Here is a 19,950-nt window from a genome sequence, read left to right as displayed (position 1 = left end):
TCTGATTCTGTAATTTTTTTAAAATAACAGTAGCTCTTACAAGTCCACGATACCATAAATGGTAGCTCCTTTTAGAGGCTGTGTCTGAATCAACTACTGATTATGTGTTATAGTTTGCTCCTGAATGTCTCAAACAAGTTGTACGCCTCTGATGATGTGGTTTGGAAACAATCTGTGGGTGTTTTTAAGACATAAAGACTGGCCGATTAAATATACTATTATGGGTAAGCCTTCAAAGATGATACCCTGACTTCAGGTCCAACCTTGCTCTCTGCTTCCTGGCCTGCTGCATTGTGAACAATTTCCCCCACGTCTTCCTCTGTCATGAGCTAAGTTGCTCTTCTCTGTCTTCCCTACCACAATAGGTTGGAACATTCTGAAATGGTGAGCTAATGTAAACTCTGCTTCTGGGAGCCTGCTGGGAGAGCTTCTTTCTTATTGCTCCACATGGATGTAGAGAGGCCAAAACACAATTCATCTTTGAAAGCATACCAAGGAATGCCATGCTGGACATTGTAAATGTATTTCAAACAAGATACCTGGAGACCCTGTAATGAAGGAGGTGGGAACAATTTTTTTTCACTTCCAGTTGAGTCAATTCTAAAACTAAAATCTCCCAAAACAGCAGAGGAGGGCAAAGTGCCATCACAAAGGCTCTTGGGAAGTATTCAACAAGAGGATTCATTCAGATGTGACAATTTATCCCCCAATTTTACATTGCCTTCCTTTGGAAAGAGGGAGATGAATGCATGTTGTTTTGCTTGTAACTGCAGAAGAGGAAACAGGGACTCTTCGGTGTTTAGTGCATAAATCATCTCCCTATAGCTGAGGGGATAGAGACAGCTTGAAATAGAGAACAATGCAAGAAAGAAAGAGAACAAGATTTTCAACTGGAGCTTACCAATGCCCCAAAGATGAATGTCTGTGAGGAAAAGGCCACTCAACTATCCTGCAAATCCCCTGACTGTGGCTCATACGCCTTCCATCTTGAGCCCTCTGCCCTGAACAAGCAACCCTGGCTAAGAAAGAGTCAAGCATTCAACACCCCAGAGCTTGCTTGGCCTGTCATCTGTTCTTCTGGGGGAGGGGCTACAGAAGCACCACTTAAAACACTGGTTGGTGGCTCTTCCATAGAGTCTTTGAGTGTGACACCTACATAGGGAGCCAACACCAGCCAAACCAAAACCAGCCAAGAGTGGCCCAGAGAGAAACTAGAACACAGAGGGAACGTGGTATTAGATTCAGCTGCAGAGATCTCATCATCGTTACAACAGCAACAGCAAAGCAAGTGTGTTTCAGCTGAGTCAACCTAGGTAATGATGTAGGCTGTTGGATTAATTGTTTTTCTGTGAGCCTAGAATGCTAAGAAAAGCACTTACAAAAGAAGGATCTATTTTGCTCAATCTTGGAGGTCCAATCTTGAGTTGCTGCTTCTCACAACATGAGCAGATGTTTTGCAACAAAGGAGCACAGGGAAGAGGGCACATGCCATTCTATGGTGAACCCAAATTCAGAAAATGATTGGGAAAAGATACAACCTCAGTGGAAACTACCTCAGTGGCTTACTTCCTCCGGCTAAGTCCTGGATCCTTCCTGTCACCACTTCTCAACAACACTGCTGTAATATGAACTCATCTAGGGATTAATCCAGTCATTAGACCAGCAGCCTTGTGATCTAGCTATCTTCACAAATGTGCCCGGCACTATATTTCACTCATCTAGGGGCTTCTCAGTCAGTCAGGTTGACAGGCAAGATTAGCTATCACAGTGGGGTTTTGCAAGATGATCCTATGTAGTGTCAGGGAAAAAATAAGAGCATTCCTAGTGGTGCTGATTTTCCTAAACCATTGCTTCTCTGTTATTGCTTGTAGGCACTTAAAAATAGATGTATAGAATGTTCATAACTTTTCATTTTTGAATGGAAGCAGCCAGAGCTAACAGTGGGAATATGTACCAAGGATAAGAAACTGCTTCTGCAAGGACAGTCAAGAGTGGCGGTGTTTCCCAAAATTTCCCTTGATACATTCGAGACCCAAAACCTGGAAATTCTGAGACTGATATGAGCCTTCCTACAAACGAGGTATACCAGCTGTGCCTCCAGAAACAGCTTCGGCAACAGATCTATAGGGCAGGAGGCTGAGGAAAGGAGAAAATCAAAGACAGCCTCCAGAGGAAACTCCAGTGGCCACAGAGAGAATGAGTTTAGCTATCTACCACGGAGGAAGGAAAGAATTTAGAGCAGAAGCAGTCAGCCGTTGACCTGCATTAAAACCACATCTACTCGGTTTCCCACTTGTGTGGCTGTACACCTCTGATATGGATCACTCCAGAATTTTAAAATAAGCTCCTGACTTGCTACACAATTGAGCTCCATGAGGATCAGTCGTCATTAAACATTAAAAAGAAACATAAAAACCTTCAAGAAGAGATGTCTAAAAGTCACCAAATTTTCACAGATTTTCTTACAATTTCCCACTTCTTCTCTAGTGGCTACAAAATTTGTCCAACATAGAAAAGGCTGTCAAAAAGAAATACCAAGAAGTCTACCATGAAACCCAAATAGAAGAAATTACCAAATGAAGATTTTGAAAGAATTTTAATGCTGTTCTTTGAGATCACTAAGCAAACATGAAACAACTGTGAATATTAAAAAAGTAAACTGTATTCTATATCTATTTGCTCAAAATGCCATAATACTGCATTTGGCGATTTTATGCACATGTTAGGATAGATTGAGAGGCAGTGAGGTGTTTCTTTCCATATCAAAGTCTTTATTCCTACTGTAATAAGCTATAGATGTTACTGTTGTAAGCTATGAGTTTGTGTATGCCTGCATGTGTATGCGTTGTGTGCACAAACCCAGAGGCCAGAGCAGCACTCCAAGTGTCTTCCTCTATTGTTTTCCACCATATTGTCTTGAGTCCAGGTCTCTTGCTGACTCAGAAGCTGGTCATCTTGGCTTGACTAGCTGCCTAGTGAACTCTTGGAATCCACCTATCTCAGGCACCTGATGCTGGAGTTGCAGGTGCACAAAGCCATGTTATGCCTTCTGTTGTTCTTTTCCTTTCCTTTCTTTTCTTTTTCTCAAGGCAGGGTTTCTCTGTGTAACAGCCCTGGCTGTTTTGGAACTCACTCTGTAGACCAGGCTGGCCTTGAACTCCTAGAGATCTGCCTATCTCTACCTCCCAAGTGTTAGGATTAAAGGCAAATGCCACATCCAGCTTGCTTTTAATTTTTATTAATTTATTCTCTTATAATTACATCCTGACTACAGTTTCCCTTCATTCATTTCCTCCCAAGCCCTCCATCCCCCATTTCCTCCCTCCCCATCTACTCCTCCATTTCCCTTCAGAAAAGGGCAAGCCTCACAGGGATATTCACCTAACTTAAGATTAGGCCCTTCTTCTCATATTAAGGTTGGATGAGGCAAGCTGGTCGAAAGAAAAGGGACCTCAAAACAGGCAAAACATCAGAAATAGCTCTCCACTCACTCTGTTAGGAATCCCACAAAAACAAACAAACAAACAAAAAAACAAGCTGAACAACTATAAGATATATGCAGAGGACCTAGATTAGACGCACGCAGGCTCCCTGACTGTGAGCCCTCTAAGACCAGGTTTGTTGACTCTGTGGATTTTCTTGTGGCCTTTAAAAGACAAAAACAACTTGGATGCTAGTGACTGGGACTCAGATCCTCACACTTGAAGGGAAAGTACTCACACATACTGAGCCACCCCACTGCCTGCTTTATTCTCCTTACTACAAGATTCATGATACCTTTGCTCTAACAGATCCATCCTATCACCAAAAGTTTGGCAGGCAGCTGTCAAATACCTCTTGGTTCTGCTCATTGCGGAGCTGCATTCCGCAGGGTTATGTGCTTTGAACACATTCCTCAGCCTTTGTGATGAGCACAAAGCAAAATCAACCATGGTCTCTGGGCTGAAGGAGATTGCACTCTAGCAGGGGAGACAGAGCAAGCACAGAAATAATTATAACGCAAGCCCAACTCTGCTATAGGCTCCAAAAGAGGCATAAATAAAATTTGGAAGCATGTCAGGAAAGGTGTACTCACTTCTCCTGGGAGCAGCTGGAGACTTACAGAGAAAGATGCACTTGGATCAGGCACGTGTGTTCTATCTAGGTAGAGAGACTGGAGGATGTGACCAAAGACGGTTCAGAGAGAAGAGGGAGGAGGGCAAGATGAGTACCAATGAGAATTGTACCATCCAAGGTAGCAATGGGAAAACCGGAATCCTGGTAGGGGAAAGAGAGTGACAGCGAGAGTTCAAACACCAAGTCAGTGTCAAGCATCTGAGGTCTTTCTTTTGTGTGACACCCCTAAGCTTCTCGATATGTTTATCTATTTACCTCTTTCAGGTAAGATGCTCCATGAGGGAAGGGCTTTTCTTTTCCTTTTTGGAGAAAGCCCGTCACAACTCATGAACATCTTAAGGATGAATGAATTCCAAGCTGTCGAGGTTTTCTACACGGTAGTCATCTGGCATACTCAACATCTAATGACCACGTGATAACCAAAACTAGATGGTGAAGCAGCAAACCTTTGCTCTAACGGTGGACAGTTCATCTGAATCATGCTGGAATCTAGCTCTGCCATCCACGTAGTCAGAGTGAGACTGCGATTTTTTACTTGATATCACTCAGGAATGAACATCGCCCTCACTTGCAAACGGACCACGGTGATGCTGCCCCTTACAGGGCTGCACGAGGGTGGAATAAACGAAGTGGGCTAGCCCTTGAGCACGCTGCCTGGAACATAGCAAGCATTTCCCTTGGGCAAGTTCCTTTATTATTTAACATTAAATAGCACTTGTCAATAACATCTGGAAGGCCGTTCCAGATGTCAGCATGACATTGGCTTTACATTCAAAGCAGAGGCTGGATGGCAATTCTCTGTTTTATTTTGGGATCTGAAATCAGACCAACGTGGTTCTTGTTCTAGTGGGTGTTTTTTTTTTTTTTTAAATTGACAGTACAAACATGAAAAATGTAAAAACCATTCAAATATACAGAGAAATGTATGATTATAAGTAAATATGCTTGGAACCAATATTGAAGTTATAAATGGAATATTGAGAGAGTCCCCACTGTGTCTCTTCTAATGTAAGTTCTCTTCCTCCCCACAGGAGCCACTGCCCAGATTTTCCCTGTGGCCCTGTTCTAACTTGCTTGGTTTCTATTTGAGGTTCTGTCACATGTGGAGTACAGTTTCTCTTGTTGTTGTTTTTTTTCAGTTTAATTGTAATTAAAAATTCATTATAATGTGTTCTCTTGTGCCTCACTTCATTTAACACAAATCTTTTTCTCAGGCTCTTGGGAAATGCACTTTTATATGCTGTAAGAATTTCACCATGCTAGTCTGCCCAATGTATCCATCCACTTGATGCTACAGCTATTTCGCTGTTGGTAGTTAGACAGCGACTCACCTGATTCACTTCCAATTTAAGACTATTGTCAAAATTGCATTCATATAAATTCTACATGTGTGCCAACACACAAATGCTTTAATTTGTTAAAAGTGTACCTGGGGCTGGAGTTCTGTATGTGGAGCTATGCGGAGGCTCCAATCTTACTGGATAAAATTTGTTGCCTTCTAAAACAAATGCACCAATTTCTACTCCCACCTACAGCAAGAGTGAGGTCTCATACATCACAGCGCAGCCAATGCTTGCTATCAAGTTTGTTTTGACCAATCCATATTGGGATCCTGGTAGGATATGAGCTTCAGTTCCTTGATTCTTAAAGACAGTGAACATCTTCATATATTATTATTGGTTGTTAGGACTTCCATTTTGCGAAATATATATGTTAGGTTGACTTTTTAAAATTGATTGTGAGTAGAAGTTTTCTGCTAACGTTGCAAATACCTTAGTTTGTATCTTGTATCTTCATTCTTTATAGTCTTTTCATAAGCTGACTTAAGTTGAATTTTAAGCATTTTCCCTGTGTGTATGCTATATGTATGTGTTCATATGTATATGCACACACATGTGGAAGCCTGAGGCTAACATGGGGTATCTTTCCCAATTAAGTCTCCATATTATCCTTTGAGGCACGGTCTCTCACTGACCCTGGATCTCACTGATTCAATGAGGCTGGCTGCTGGGTGCAAACTAGCATTCATAATTGTATGCAAACCCTTTGCCTACTAAGCCATTCCCTAGCCCTGACATTTTTATATACCATTTTTAAAAATTCTGCCCAAAGCCATATTTATAATAATATAAAGTGTTCTTCTTCTTTTTGTTTGTTAGTCTGTAACTACTCTGAAATTTATTTTGCTTATGAAAAGAGAAAGAATTTGCTTTTGTGTTTGTCCATGTAGCTAGCTGCTTGTTTCAGAATCATTTAATAAAGATATTGTAATTTCCATGTTCTATAACATCTCCTCTGCCATAAATTGGGTCAATATATACATGAGTCTGTTCAGGGAGTTAATATTTCTCTTCCTAGGTCCAGTCCTCATTGCAATGTCATAGTTAATACAATTTTTCAGAACTACTTTACAAAATAAACCACCTTCCCTTCTTCTTTTGAATGATTGAGTGCTCTTGGGGAATTGTAATTATACATTTGAGTGTCAACTGGCCAATATAATAATTAGCCAAGTATGATTGACTTGCATAGACTATTGACATGTTTAAATCTCCAGTGTGACAACTCTTTGAATATATGCACATACAATATCACTCCATTCACATGCCTTAATTTCTCTCAATAAAATTTAAGTTTTCCTTATATAGTATTTAGACATTTTTGCCAGATTTTTCACTGATGTAAAAAATGCTCGCATTTAGGCCAACATGTCAGTTACAAGGCAGTCCACTGGTGAATCCCCTGCACATTTCAGACATCATATTGTCCCTTGAAACATACTGTGCTTCTTAATCCTATAACAACCTATCTTACCGTTGCCAGTACTGCGCCCGTTTTACACAGGAACATATCAATGCTTAAAGGGGCTAACGCTTCAGTGAGAATCTCACAGTTTATAAGACAAGCAGATGCATCAGGATTTCAACAGGGGCCTTTCTAAATCTCATACCACAACAGTCTACATCAGAGGGAAGTATACCATGAAGGAAACGAATGCCCAACTCAACACGCAGAGATAAGACAGGACCTGTTAGCCACTGCCACATGGACAAGTCGTACATATGGAAGGGCGGGACTAGGCACTCAGGAAACTGAAGCGAGATGCTTTAATGAAGCTGGGATCATAAAGTAGTAGGTGTTGCACCAAACATCTCTCAAGTTTCTACTTTTCTTAATGCAAATAAACATCAGTAGCATAGCCTGGAAGGCCTTAGTGGGCAGTGGCAGCCATATTAGACATACAGTCCACACAGGCAGGCTTTCACTTGCTATTTTAAAACTGAGTTTGATTATAAAATGATTCAGTCCTCTTCCAATCTAGCCTTCCACTCAGATTCTCAGGGTGCCATGCTCCCCTGACACTTGTGACTGTTTGCCCATCCATTTTAGAGGCTACTTTTATTCATCGACTTTGAATACTCAGGTGGAATCAGAAATGACTTATAAGCAGAACTTACTAACAAAAGTGCTTTGAGAGAGTTCCTAGCCATTATTCTTCATTTTAAAACCCATAGCTGAGAATCCAACTGACCAAGAACCCCAAGTAGCTCAATGACAGGACAGATGATCCAAGGCTCTTAATGCCTGATGCTAGACTTCAGAGGGATGCTGTGTAATAATGGGCACCTTCCTCCCTCCCAAATGCTGAGGATGCATACGGCATTGTAGTTGGTTTTGAAGAAAGGTATCCATGCAAGGTGAGCAGCTGTTAAATACAGCTTTGGAATAATTGGCCGCCTTCCATTGTTCAGTTCATAATAGCTGCAATAGCTCATACTGCGAAAATAGATCCAATTATGTAGAAAATATTAAAGAGGTAGCAGGCACTTCCTCAGCTACCTTACCTTGCTTAGAGAGTAAGTAAGGAATTTTTCCTTTTAGTTTATTTACCCATAAATTAAAGGCTTAATAAGATACAAAAATTTAAATATGGAAGAAATACCTCTTATACAAGTCCCCACACTCTAGAAAGAAAGCCAAGTATAACGGAAAGATATAAAAAGTCAGGTGCTTCAGTGTTCAACAGAAGACCTATGACTTAACATGCAGCATCATACAAGTTTCTGTTACAGAAAAAAAACTAACTATGCATATATGTAGTGCCAACACAAGGAAGTGTAAACACAAACTAGCAAACAGACACATATATTTTATATATTGTCCCTCACTAGAAGTGCTTACCAACTAACACCAAGGAATAAGAAAGGCTACAGTAAGTTTGGGATTCTTTTTAATTGGTTATTTTATTTATTTACATTTCAAATCTACTCCAATTCCCAGTTAAACCCCCGTCCCATCTTCCTTCCTCCTCCCTTCTATGAGGGTGCTCCCCCACTCACCCACTCTCTCCTATCTCAGTACCCTAGCATTTCCCTACATTGGGTCATTAACTCTCCACAGTACTGAGGAGCTCCCCTCCCATTTACATTTATGCAGATAAGGTAATCCTCTGCTACATATGCAGCTGAAGCCATAGGTCTCTCCATGTGTACTCTTCGATTGGTGGTTTAGTCCCTGGGAGCTTTGGGATGTCTGGTTGCTTGGTGTTGTCCTTCCTATGGGGTTGCAAACCCCTTCAGCTCCCTCAGTCCTTTCTCTACCTCCTCCATTGGAGGCCCAGTATTTAATCCAATGGTTGGCTGAGAGCATCTGTCTCTGTATTTGTCAGGCTCTGGCAGAGCCTCTCAGGAGACATCTATATCAAGCTCCTGTCAGCATGCACTTCTTGGCATCCACAATAGTGTGTGGGTTTGGTGTCTGCAGATGGGATGGATCCCCAGGTAGGGCAGTCTCTGAATGGCCTTTCCTTCAGTCTCTGCTCCAGTCTTTGTCCCTATATTTTCTTTTGACAGAAGCAGTTCTGGATTAATATTTTTGAGATGGGTGGGCGGCCCCATCCCTCAACTGGGGGCCATGCCTATCCACTGGATTTGGTCTCTACAGGTTCTCTCTCCCCTTTGTTGGGTATTTAGGCTAATGTCATCCCTGTTGGGTCCTGGGAACCTCTTAGGTCCCTGGCATCTGGGACTTTCTAGTGGCTTCCCCCAGTTCCCCACCCCTCACTGCTACACACCTCTGTTCAGTTTCCTGAGCCCAGTGAGTTTGGATTTTAAGATGTCTCGTGATCTTCTTTGTTGTTTGAAAGTGACACAGCACCTCTTCCCCACATTGTACAATCTCCGTATCTCACTTGGAGAAGTGCATGTGATCCCTTCAGTTACTTATTTTATGTCTCTTCAGCCATGTTAAGCCCATCTTATGGTATTATTATTCTTTTACAAGTTTATATACATACACAAACATACACACATATATACATATACACATATACATACACATATATACACACATGTATATATTCTGTTTTTAAAATTTATTGCCAGGAAGCTGGCAAGATACTTTCTTACAGAAATTGTGTTTTCTGGGACTATTATGCCTCAGACTGATACACACACACAAAACACTCTCTCTCTCCCTCTCCCTCTCCCTCTCCCTCTCTCTCACACAGAGAGAGAGAGAGAGAGAGAGAGAGAGAGAGAGAGAGAGATTGTTGTTACTAAAGTTTGCTTTATAAATGAGTGAGAGTCTCTGTAACACTTAAACAGTTAAATCCTTGCGAATAAATGTAGAGGTTAAACAAGGTGATGAGAAATGTACCCTCTTTCTGCATCACACTGGGACCAGCCTTCCTCCTTCACTTCCCCATTCTGAGCACTGGCGGGGAAAACATCTCCAACTCTTACACTTCCAAAGGCTCCAACAGACTCGAGTTGGAGTTCGAGCAGGGGGCTAATCATGGGGCTGGGGAAGTGAAGAAAGTGGGTAAGTGTGTCAGGGAGAGGTGTGGAGGAAGAGGTATGGGGTTCGAGCTCAGGGTTCTCTTTAAAATCCTGACTTAGAATTGTCACTGTTGAATTTGTCTGTGACTGTTCTGTTTTGATATTGTTCACAAGCGTCGATCTCTAATTCTCCCTTTTTTCTGTTGCTTGACCCAACTTAGTGTTTCTCTCTTACTAAACCTGAAGAAGACCAAACAGCACAGCACCTCTACGGTTTCTGATCACTGGCACTGATGAGGGTGGTAAGTTCATTTCATTATTTCTATTTGTCTTCTGTCTCCCCAACCTGTGCACACACCAGAACATATAGGAAGATATAGGCTGTACACGTACATTAACAGAATTTTGTGTGCTAAAAGGCAAAAGAGGGGAGGGGGTTCTTTCTTTCTCATACCTCATGGTGTCTAACACAAAAACTTCCTGGGTCTTTACTAAAGGAGCCAATAACCATCCCCATGCATTGAGGGTGAGTTAAGCTAATGTGTGTTGAATGGTCACATATCTTTCTCCTAAGGGGCCTTTTGAGATTTGAGCAAATGAAAGCAGCTACTTTCTCAAAGGCTACTGTTATGGAGCAGATTTAATTTGAAAATTAACACACAAGTATGTATTCTGCATATCCCATTAATGGAGGTCGTCAAACCGTGGGTCCATTGAATTAATTACACTTGACATCTAACAAACATGCACAGATGGCAGTTTGTGGTTAATGGTTATCTCCGATCAGACTCTTTTACCATCAAAAATCGACTGGTTATGAACTAACCTTCTCTGTTTGGGACTTGCTTTTGCAGAGAAATATTTGCTTATCTGTAATGTAAACACGAACAACATCTGTAAATGAGTAATTTTTACAGTTAAGAACATAACAAAAGCAGACTGATTTTTTTCCATAAGAAGGTATTATTTTAGGGACAAAGCTCATAGCGTGGGAAATCATCACATAAATGATATTGTTGGGTCGGTCTTTTCATGCTGCTACTCTATTTTATGAAATAGCAGACAAAGAATGAAGAGTACATTTTCACAGGGAAGTTCCTGTGAGACATAAGAACTCTGGTGCCTCTCACTTCTGAGAACATCAATTTTTTTTTTTCTCTCATTGGGAAATGGACAATCGGCACACAACTTCGAGAAGAGAGTGCAACAACAGGAATCAGGATGGGGGGCAAACGGAAATGAAGTGAAGACATCAATACCGTGCTGACTCGAGTTGAGATTCCAGCCTATAAGGATAGGTAACTCAAACTCTGCACACATATCTGTAAGAGGAACAGGAGGTGTGTATCATGGGGCTTTGTGAAGATTAAATAAAACAAAATATCTGTCTTAGTACAGCTTCTGCTTAACAGTATGAGTTCCTTCCTCCACTGTCACAAATATAGATTGCATGATGATTGTAATTGTTTGGGGGAAGAAACATGTTTAAAAAGCCGGGCATAATGGAGCACACCTTTAATCCCAGCACTTGGGAGGCAAAAGCAGGCGGGTCTCTCTGTGTTTCAGGCCAGCCCGGTACACATGGTGAGTTCTAGAACAGCAGGGCCACATAGTGAGACCCTGTCTCAGAACAGTGTTTATGAACTATTTGTCAGGTATTCTTCTAAACATATTGTTAATATTAACTCATTTGATTCTCATAACCACCTGAAAATTTGGTTGGTCTTTTTGTTTTTTTGTTTTTGTTTTTTTTTTTTGTTTTTGTTTTTGTTTGTCTGTACAGGTGAAGAACTGAAGCACAGAGAGTAAATCACTCATCCGGTAGGCAGAGCAAGAGAGCATTTAACCAGGTTCAAACTCCAGCATGTAGTTTGTATTTAAGTTCAGCATTTGATGGCTTTCGTTAAAGACAAAGAAAAAACTCGACAGCATTTCTTTGCCCTCAGAACGGAGTGAAAAGTAATATAGTAAATATTAAAATTACGTTCACATACTAAGGTATTATTTAAGATAAAGTTAAATGTTTCTAAAGAGTTGGTGGCATAAAGAAAGATTATACGTGAGGATGAAGAGGGGCATTATGGTCCTGGAAGCAGAGCGTGGTGCAAGATAGGAAGAGAGAATCCTACTGAGGAAAGTGTCCAGTCTTAGGGAAGTAGAACGCCAAGACAAAGTTGAGATGTCAATGACCAAATTCTTTATGAGCAAAGCCTGGGTTTACAACATTCCAGGCAAGTTAAAGTTGTTACGGCCATGTCGGTCCCCACGTTGTGGAAAGTGACACTATTGCCGCACATACTTCGTCCAAATGGGACACTCTGCACTGACACAACTATGCCCCCACATGTTCCACCATTAGATTGCCACTGAAGAGTTTTATAGTGGACACTGAGCTACGTATTCTCCTCACTGGCTATGTGGTGCTGTGCTGTGCTGTCAGAAGGCAATCGGGTCTCAGGACCTTTAGGACTGCCTCAACCAATGGCCTTCACTCAACATTCCGTATATCCCAGGACTGACCACCCTGACAGACAGTCACTACAACAGTCTGAAGAGAGCATGCTGTTAAAGGACCATCCTCGTGACTTTTTTTTTTTTTTACTCTTATAAAAGAAAACATTTAATTGGTGCTGGCTTACAGTTTCAGAGGTTCAGTCCATTATCATCATCATGGCAGCCTGCTCTACATCTTGATTCAAAGGCAGCAGATGGAGACTATATTCCATATATACACACTTTTTCTAACAAGACTGCACCTACTTGAATAAGGCCACACTTCCTAATACTGCCACTTCCCATAGGCCAAGCATATTCAAACCACAGCATTGCACTCCTTGGCCCGATAGGCTTGTTCAACAGCATGAGTCTATGGGGCCATACATAGCTACAACATAATGAAAAATACATTTAGTTCAACTCCAGAAGTCCCTATAGTCTACGACAGTCTCAACAGTGTTTAGAAGTCCAAAATCCAATGTCACTTCTGAGACTCATGGAATCTCTTAATTTATGTAATGATAACTTATATAGTAACTTCTGTAATCTCCTATCAAATCAAAAGGCAGATCACACACTTTCAACATCACAGGATATACATTACTCTGCCAAAACATTATAGTGAGGAGATACTAAACCAAAACAAGACCAAAAATTAACTGAGCAAACTCCAAACTCTGCATCTCCATGGCTGATATCCAACTCCTTTCAGCTTTGTTGACTCCAACACATTTCCTTCTTTCCAGTTGGTTCCACTCCCTCTCAGTAAGTATCCCATGGCTCTAGCATCTCGTACATCTTGGGGTCTTGAAGGCAACTTCAGCTTTACAACTACCCCCCCCCACATTGTCCAGTATCCACACAAAATCTTCTGAGCTCCTCCAAAAGGCTTGGGTCACGTCTCCAGCTCTGCCCTCTATAGCACTCGTAGCTCTGGGTGACGCCACCTCTCCTCCTGTTCTTGGTGGTCATCCTAGGATACTGGTATCTCTAATACACTGGGGTCTTCTGGTGCAACTAGATTGCCCTTCCTTTATTTTAAAAATTGGCATTTGTTTAAATATTTTATTTTATTTGTAAGATTCAATTTTATCTACTTTTTTTTTACCTTTTTAACTGAGTATTTTATTTATTTACATTTCAAATGCTATCCCTTTTCCAAGTTTCCCCCTGGAAACTCCCTATCCCATTCTCCCAGCCCCTGCTTCTATGAGGGTGCTCACCCACCCACCTACATACTCCCACCTCCTCACACTGGCATTCCCCTACATGGGGACATTGAGCCTTCATAGGACCAAGGTCCTCTTTTTCCATGATGGCCCAATGAGACCATCTTCTGCTACATCTGTGGCTAGAGCTATGAGTCACTCCATGTGTACTCTTTGGTTAGATCTGGGAGATCTGAGGTGTCTGGTTGGTTGATCTTGTCGTTCTTCGTTTGCAACCCCTTCAGCTCTCTCAGTCCGTTCTCTAACTCCTCCATCAGGGTCCTGTGCTCAGTCCAATGGTTGGCTGCAAGCATCCGCCTCTGTGTTTGTCAGGCTCTGGCAGAGCCTCTCAGGAGACATTTATATCAGGTTCCTGTCAGCAAACACTTCTTGGCATCCACAATAGTGTCTATGTTTGGTGTCTGTATATGGGATGGATCCCCAAGTGAGGAAGACTCTGGATGGCCTGTCCTTCAGTCTCTGCTCCACATTTTGTCCATGTGTTTCCTTTAGACAGGAGCAATTCTGGGTTAAAAATTAGGAAATGAATGATGGCTCCCTCCCCCAACTGAGAGCCTTGCCTAAATTCTGAATATGGTCTCTACAGGTTCTTCCTCCCCTTTGTTGGGCATTTCAGCTAATCTCATCCCTGTTGGGTCCTAAGAGCCTCTTACTTTCCTGGCATCTGGGATTTGCTGGTAGCTGCCCCTAGTTCCCCATCTCCATTGCTACTTATCTCTGTTCAATTTCCTGACCCTCTGTATATCATCCCCATCTCTTCCCATACCTGATCCTGCCTCCTTTATTCCTCTCACTCTCCCCTCTTCCTCCCAAGTTCCTCCCACCCTCTACCTCCTGTGAGTATTTTGTTCCCCATACTAAGAAGGACTGAAGCATCCGTACTCTTTGGTCTTCCTTCTTGAGCTTCATGTGGTCTGTGAATTGTATTTTGGGTATTCCGAGCTTTTGGGCTAATATTCACTTATCAGTGAGTGCATACCATGTGTGTTCTTTGGTGAGTGGGTTACCTTACTCAGGATCAGATTTTCTAGGTCCATCCATTTGCCTGAGAATTTTATGAAGTAATTGTTTTTAATAGCTGAGTAGTACTCCATTGTGTAGATATACTGCATTTTCTGTATCCATTCCTCTGTTGAGGGACAGCTGGATTGTTTGCAGCATCTGGCTATTATAAATAAGGCTGCTATGAACAAAGTGGAGCATGTGTCCTTGTTTTACGTTGGAGAATCTTTTGGGTATATGCCCAGGAGTGGTATAGCTGGGTCCTCAGGTAGCACTATGTCCAATTTTCTGAAGAACCTCCAGACTGATTTCCCAAGTGGTTGTATAAGCTTGCAATCCCACCCACAATAGAGGAGAGTTCCTCTTTCTCCACACCCTCATCAGCATTTGTTGTCACTTGAGTTTTTGATCTTAACCATTCTGACTGGTGTGAGGTGGAATCTCAGGGTCGTTTTGATGATTAAGGATATTGAACATTTCTTTTGGCACTTCTTGACCATTTTAGATTCCTCAGTTAAGAATTCTTTGTTTAGCTCTATACCCCATTTTAATAGGGTTATTTGGTTCCCTGGAGTCTAACTTGTTGAGTTCTTTGTATATTTTGGATATTAACCCTCTATCAGATGTAGGATTGGTAAAGACCTTTTCCTAATCTGTTGGTTGCTGCTTTCTCCTAATGACAGTGTCCTTTGTCTTACAGAAGCTCTGCAGTTTTATGAGGTCCCATTTGTTGATTCTTGATCTTAGAACATAAGCCATGGTGTTTTGTTCAGGAAATTTTCCCCTGTACCCATGTGATTGAGATTCTTCCCCACCTTTTCTTCTATCAGTTTGAGTGTATCTGATTTTATGTGGAGGTCCTTGATCCACTTGGACTTAAGCTTTGTACAGGGTGATAAGAATGGATTGATTTGCATTCTTCTACATGCTGACCTCCAGTTGAATCAGCACCATTTGTTGAAAATGCTATCTTTTTTCCACTGGATGGTTTTAGCTCCTTTGTCAAAGATCAAGTGACCATAGGTGTGTGGGTTCATTTCTGGGTCTTCAATTCTATTCCACTGATCTACCTGCCTGTCTCTGTACCAATACCACACAGTTTTCATCACTATTGCTTGAGGTCAGGGATGGTGATTCCCCCAGAAGTTCTTTTATTGTTGAAGATCGTTTCCGTGCTCCTCTTACTCCCTCCTACCCTCTCTTTCCCCTCCTACTCTTTGTTCTCTGTTCCATTAAACCTTCCACGTGGAAAAAAAATTAGTTTTCGCCATCCTGGGTGTTTTGTTATTCCAAATGAATTTGCAAATTGCTCTTTCTAACTCTATGAAGAATAGAGTTGGAATTTTGACGGTGATTGCATTGAATCTGCAGATTGCTTTTGGTAAAATGGCCATTTTTACTGTATTAATCCTGCCAATCCATGAGCATGGGAGATCTTCTGAGGTCTTCTTCAATTTCTTTCTCCAGAGTCTTGAAGTTCTTGTCATGCAGATCTTTCACTTGCTTGGTTAGAGTGACATCAAGGTATTTTGTTATTTGGTACTTTTGTGAAGTGTGTCATTTCCCTAATTTCTTTCTCAGCCTGTTTATCCTTTGAGTAGAGGAAGGCTACTGATTTGTTTAAATTAATTTTATACCTAGCTACTTTGCTGAAGTTGTTTCTCAGGCTTAGTAGTTCTCTGGTGGAACTTTTGGGGTCACTTAAGTATACTATCATATCATCTGCAAATAGTGATATTTTGACTTCTTCCTTTCCAATTCGTATCCTTTTGACCTCCTTTTCATTGTCTGATTGCTCTGGCTAGGACTTTGAATACTATATTGAATAAGTAGGGAGAGAGTAGGCAGCCTTTAATGTTTATTTTTAATGATGGTTTTTAAGCACTTTAACCTCTCTTCTAGCCTACCACCCACCAGAGATAGTGGAAAAGAAAGGATTCAAGGGAAATGGACCTGTTCAGAAATGGTTCTTTGGAGCAATCCCATCTGTGTTGTCATGAAATTAGCAGTTCAGTTCACAGGTCAGCAGTTGCAGCTTGATTCACTCACAAACACTTAATGAATATATCAGCAGTCTAGTTTGGTAGGGTTGGAGTAGCAAACACGAATCAGCAGCAGTGGCATGACCTAATAGACAGTTGGGCTTCAGCCAAATTGGCACGAGTCAGCAAGAGGGATTCAGATCAGCAGGGATGCCAAGAGAAGTTCTCAGTAAAGCAAAGTTCAGCAAAGATGAAAGACCAACAAGATTGTACAGCCTGCTCTACGAGTGATCAAGAAAGCCCTTCTCACAGTCCATTGGGTCTTAGTTATAAGCCCTGCAAACATCACATGTCCTCCACAGGTCTTGCTTTATCATGTGTCTGTCACAGCGCCTGAGCCTGTCTCAGCTGACATCACTCTGCCACTCAGTCCCAGTCTGCAGAAGTGCATGAAGCTGCATCACACCACCGGACGTCTCTATCCATGGAGTCTCAACAAATGGAGCCTGACTAATCAATGTAAGGCGTACCAATATATATATATATATATATATATATATATATATATATATATATATACACATATACATACACATATATATATGTGTGTGTCATTAGGGACAAATCTTTTATCACGTATCCTTTCACATGCTTGCTTTAGCAGAACATCCTTTCACCTATGCCTGCTTTATTGAAACAATCCTTCACACATCTGCCTTAGCCTTTCACCTGTGTCCACCTCAGGAATCCACTCTTCACATGTTTGCTCCAGCAAAACACTGTCTAACACAACCTTGTTTCCACTTCACATTCCAGCATCGGAGCATCCCCTGGATCAACTCTTGAAACTTCATCTTGGCCAATGTCTACACCTGTCCAATAGCGACCTTTTCCCCTTCCATGGTTGCTGATCTGAAGAACTTCAATAAGTGTTTCCCAGACACACTTTCATCTCAGAGTCCCTGCACCAGGGTATTCATTATTTTCATGACACCGCAACCTGTTGGAGCAACTAAAGGAAGAAATGATTTAGTTTAGAGCAAGGTGTCTATAGTTACTTGGCTGCATGTGCTTATGCAGGACATCAAAGTGGTGTGAGCATGTGACAAAAGAGGTTCTTCACTCTTCAAAGATAGGAACAGGAAGAAATAGGAGTATGGAAAAGATCCAGGTGAAATATTGCCCCAGGGACATGCCTTCAGTGGCATACTTACCCTCATAGGCTTATCTGCTACATTTTGCAACTTCAAGAATGCCACTCCATTTTGAATCCACCAAGGGATCCACTCACTCATTCACTAGGCAAAAGCACTCACTACCTAATTATCCCTAAAAACAACGTTACAGACACACCCACAGGTGTGTGTGTATCATTTATCCTGACATCAAGCTGACAATCAAAATTCAAACTTAAGCAACAGATACAAGAAAGCCAAATGGTAGCAAATATATCTCCTACCCTGCCATGTAGTACATCTACACTGGTTTGTTCACGATTCTACATTCCAATAACCTTGACTTTCTACTCATTCCCTGTTGCACAGGCTAGGTGAGCTTGGGCTGACTAATGAACCTGACTATGTAGAAATGACTTCAAGCAGGCTCAGATGTGAATACTTGATAAACGTGTTAATGGGCATCTCATAAGACTTGTCAGTGGCTGACAAGACAGAATAATCTTGATTATCTCTGGGTCAAGATCTACCTGAAAACTAAAATATTTCGCTGTAACAAAAATAATACCAGGACCTATAGGAAGGGGTTTGTGAAGGAATACATTTTTCTAGTTAATTTGGCTTTTTTCAGGCTTGGTTTGTTCTATTTAAATGGAAACAACTACATAGACTGCCAGTGTATCAAAAGAAGACTGACCAAATGTCAGCTCGCACACTTGTGTGAGTTCAATGATGAAATGGAGAACTGATATGTTTCCCATTAATTTATTTGTTTACTTTACATCCCATTCACTGTCCCTTCCTCCCAGTCACCCTTCACAAGATCCTTCCCCCCATCTCCCCCACTTCTCTGAGAGAGTAGAGCCCTGCCCCCCAAGTATCCTTCCATCCTGGCCATCAAGTCTTTGCAGGGCTAGGGGCATCCTCTCCTACTGAAGCCAGACAAGGCAGCCCAGCTAGGGAACAGATTCCATAGACAGGCAACATTTTTAAGGACAGCCCCCATTCCAGTTGTTGAGGAACCCACATAAAGACTGAGATGCACATCTGCCACATATATGTGAGGGCCCTAGGTCCAGCCTGTGTATGATTTTTGGTTTGTGGTTCAGTCTCTGAGAGCCCCCATTGATCCAGGTTCTCTGAGAGCCCCCATTGATCCAGGTTAGTTGACTCTGTTGGTCTTCTTGTAGAATCCCTTTCCCCTCTGGGTTCCTCAATCTTTCCCCAACTCTTTCATAAGACTTCCCTCATTCTGTGGGTCTATGCATCTGTTTTAATCAACTGCTGGATAAAGCCTCTCAGAGGCCAGTCATGCTAGGCTTCTGTCTGCAAGCATAACTGAGTATCGTTAATAGTGTCAGAAACGGTTGCTTGCCCATGGACTGGGTTTCGAGTTGGGCCAGTTACTGATTGGCTATTCCCTTAGTCTCTGCTCCACCCTGAATTTCTTATCCCTGAATTTCTTTTAGGCAGGAAAAATTGTGGGATCAAGCGCCAATTTCCATTCATTCTTCTGGCCCTCTGGCCCTCCCTCCTCACTCTCCCTACACCAGATCCTAAACACTTCCCCATTCTCCTCCCCATCCCCTCTCCCTCCCAGTTCTCTCCCTCCATTTGTCTCCTATGACTATTGTATTCCTCCTTCTAAGTGAGATTCAAGCATCCTCACTTGGGCTTTCCTTCTTTTTAGCTTCTTTGGGTCTATGGAGTATAGTGTGAGTATCCTATACTTTATGGCTAATATCCACTTACAAGTGAAGAGTGCTGATATTTTAAGAAGTAATCAAAAGCAACTATTTTTAGACCCCAAATTTAATGAGGACTTTTCTTTCTATTATCTATTGTTCCCTGACAAGCAAATTTGTTCTCTAGTACATTAAGCAGAATGGGATCTCAAGAGGCCCCACGACAACCTTGTTCTTCTGCTAGCTCTACAAGGAGTCTGTGTGGTATTCGAGGTTGGAGAATGTTCCTCAGAGGCAGCACAACATAGGCCTGGTCACACAACTGAACACTGGGCAAAGTTCTGGAAGAAAGCTTCTGAGAAACCAAGACAGGAATGTCAGCGTAGGAAATTCTGATAAGCTTGGAAGCTCCACGGACATAGGAAGGTATACAGTCTGTGCATAAGTAAAACCTCCCTACCTTCTTTCCAGGTAGAAGCTTGTTA

The sequence above is a fragment of the Rattus norvegicus genome, chromosome 17 (assembly GCF_036323735.1).
Source record: "Rattus norvegicus strain BN/NHsdMcwi chromosome 17, GRCr8, whole genome shotgun sequence".
NCBI lineage: Eukaryota > Metazoa > Chordata > Mammalia > Rodentia > Muridae > Rattus > Rattus norvegicus.
This window is presented reverse-complemented; position numbering follows the sequence as displayed.